Source organism: Gavialis gangeticus, unplaced genomic scaffold (genome assembly GCF_001723915.1).
Source record: "Gavialis gangeticus isolate Ggan-Ray unplaced genomic scaffold, GavGan_comp1, whole genome shotgun sequence".
NCBI classification, from domain to species: Eukaryota; Metazoa; Chordata; order Crocodylia; family Gavialidae; genus Gavialis; species Gavialis gangeticus.
The window spans coordinates 66,794,377-66,797,845 of NW_017729029.1; positions in this window are offsets into that span (position 1 = coordinate 66,794,377).

The following is a 3,469-nucleotide window of genomic DNA, read 5'->3' on the forward strand; positions in this document are numbered from 1 at the left end:
ATGCTGGTATGGGGGCCATAGAAGAAGAGTTCTTGTTGCAACCCCTGTCAGATAATACCTGCAAATTCTGCTAACACTCCAAACCATGATTTTGATGATTATACCCATTTACTCTAATGATCTGTTCCTTCTTTGTGTTCAATCACAGCTACCTAACTTAAGTGCCAAAAATAAGTGCTTTTTTCCCCCTGGTAATGAAGAAGCAATACAGTTAATGGAAAATAAACAGGATTCTTCTCTCTACATTTATCTGAACCATCACCAATCATTTTTGATTAACAAAGTAGATTATAGCTTAAGAAAACTCATGCTTCTCTGAATGAGTTAGTCTATGATGGGCCACCCTACCCTGCTCTCTGCCTAACTTCAGACCAACTTCGTTAACTACCTCTAAGTTCTATTTGTCCAATATTTCTTACAAAGAACTAGAAATCATTTATATTTTTTTATGTTTAGCTCAGGAGGGAAGTGTAAAGGAAAACCCTAAATCAGAACATTAAAATAGTCTGAATTAAAAATACAGGAATCTTAACTGCATGTTGAGGCACCAAGACTTTGGGGAAACTGAATTAATGTTCTGAGCTCTTTAAATTTGAATCTGCACTATTCTTTAAAAAATGGAGTATTTTAATCCAGTGAATAATACTGAGGGTTTATCATATGACCAATATTTCTTTCATTTCCTTGTGTTACCTAGCAGTACGCATCTGTTCTTTCTTTTCTCATACTTAGATTCTTTGTGACAGGGATTATGTTTTAGCTTTGTGTTTGTACAGTGCCTAGTACAATATGGTGTTTTTCTATTAATAAAGCTTCTAGGCTATACAGTAATAAAAATAATAAATGAACAAATCGTCAGTAGACTTGGATATGGGCTTCAATGAACATGCTATGCATTCAAGAAAAAAATAATATCTCATGAGGTTTTCTCTGCTAAATATTTTAATATTCTACATATTACCTATATGCCACTAAGACTTACATATACAGTCAACTATGTTTTTATTTATATTATATTATATTATATTATATTATATTATATTATATTATATTATATTTAGAAGGCACCCATTTATCACAGGATACAATTATTCTGACGTGGAAGTAAGAGACCCTGGTTTTCAGCAAAATTATTATCATTTCTTGACTGCTCCATCAAAATCCTCCTGTTCCACTTTATTTCAATGCAGTTAATATTGCGTCCCTATTTTTATCAACATATTTCTAATTATCTGTTGTTGACAGATGTGAGATTTACACAGAGCATTTATTTAATGATTAATGGCAGAGTACTTACACAGAGCTACTTGTAACTGTGAATTCATCAGATTAAAGCAAGAAATGGTACATTAGTTGTCTTGCCTTCACTGTTGAATTACATTTCTTTTACTTGACACGTAGCACTGGGATAAGAGTTATCTGAGGACTAAACAGCCTTGAAGTTATAGGATTCCATATTACCTGTAAGCATTAAGTGGGTCCAAATCAACAAAAGATCATTATGGATATATGTATTAATTAGTCCAATATTTTGTGAGGAAATTATAAAAAAAACCCCTAGATCAGAACAGGCTCCAGAACCGGTACAGTTAATAGCTAGATCAAAAAGTACCAATCATGTTTCTCTTTTGTAATTTGATTCCTTTTTTAACATAAAAGTTCATAAACTTCCCCAATATCTCTGTGTGGCAGGGCACTGTTGGTGCCTGCCACTTTAAGGGCTGAGCCAAGCAGCCAGCAGGTGTTTGATTGCAGTAGCCATTTTAGATCCTGGGCTGCCTATAAAAATAGAGCAGTTCACTGCTTGAAGGTCAGGCAGTAACATTGACTATAACAACCTGGAGGTAAGGGCAGGAGCTGTAGGGGATAGTTTGGAGGCTCCTGGTCCTGGGCATGACCTAAAACTGCACCCTGCTGGGAGTTGGTGGCCTGGTGGGGCTCTCAGTGGCACAAGAGCCCCCAGGAAATGCCAGGCCAGTTATTACCCCGGTGAAAGGCAGGTAGGGTTGACTTAACCCCAGCTCTCACCTTCAGGTGGGCCATATACCATCAGAGCAGGGTAGGCCAGGTAAACTTCAGGAAGCCCTAAGCCTGCTGAGGGAGTGACCCCGCAGGGCCAGGCATGCTTCCAGAAGCACCTGAGCCAGGAATGGGGGACCCCGATCCCTAAGTGCAGGCAGGAGGCATAAACCCAACTGAGGAACTCTACTGGTCAATGCTGGAGCCAGGCCCAGAAGGATCAAAAAGGCCAGGGGCCCACCACGAGGGTTGCCCACAATAAGCAAAGAAGCTCGGGGTCCTGACTGGCCTGAGATGAGGACAGGGCTTATATGAAAGCCAAAGATTCCATGAGTAGAGACACAGCTAATGGGCAAAGGGGACGGTTGAGCCAACTGCCTGAGATGCCATGTGCAAGGCTTGGGTCACATTATAGGGGTGGAATGGAGCCGTGGATATCTCCCCCCAATATTGGGGTGTAAAATGGGCAGCCTCCTGCCTTAATTAACAACATAATTAATTACAACAAGGTGTGGCAGGAAAGTCAGGTGGGTGGCGTGCCCAGAGGCAGGTGGGAAACTAGCTCTGTGGCTAGTCGGGGACCCCCACTTTGCCACACTCTGGTCATACCTTGAAGCTATGAATGCTAATCCTTAACTCTAAGAGAAATCCTTTTTGAGCAATGCAAGACACTTCTTTCCCTGAAGGGATCAACATGATGTACATCCAGGACATTCATCTACTTCTATCAGTAGTGTAATAAAACTACTACAATGTTAGTTGACTAGAAGGTTGCCATTTACTTTGACTCTCCATCACTAGTTTTATAGTAAGAAGGAATTTTCAGTAACATTCTCATGTCAATAATATATTGTTAAGTGAAAATTCAATTGAATATTATGCTAGAGGCTGGATTCTTCCATTAAGTATGTCATTCATCTATGTGCAGTCACAAAATTCACTGCATATATCTACACTATATCCCAGTTATGTTTCGTGGAAGTGACACACTCTGGCTCTGGATGTGGCCAAAGGTGCTTTTGAGACACACTTCTGGGGTGCTTTGACACTTTCAGTGATGCCTTTTAGCCCCAAACTCCTCCCTGACATTTGCTACTTCACCTCTGAGAACAGACTGTGTTGCTTCAAGGGTTACTACCCTGACATGTGGCATCTCAGCTTTATCTGCCTCACCTAGATCTTACTAGCTTTTCACAGAGAAGATTTTACCAGCTAATAGAATCACACCCCTGTCCAGTCCTGTGCTTTGAAAAGTTGGATCCCACTTCCAGAGAAGAGGCCTACCTGTATGGTCAAATACCCTGAGATCACACTTACACTGACAAAAAGTAACTTAAAAAGCTAACTGAAAGATTTGTTATAAAAAAGGGTAAACATGAGAAAACAGTAACTATATGTTGATTTTGTGTGTGTGTGTGTGTGTGTGTGTGTGTGTGTGTGTGTGTGTGTG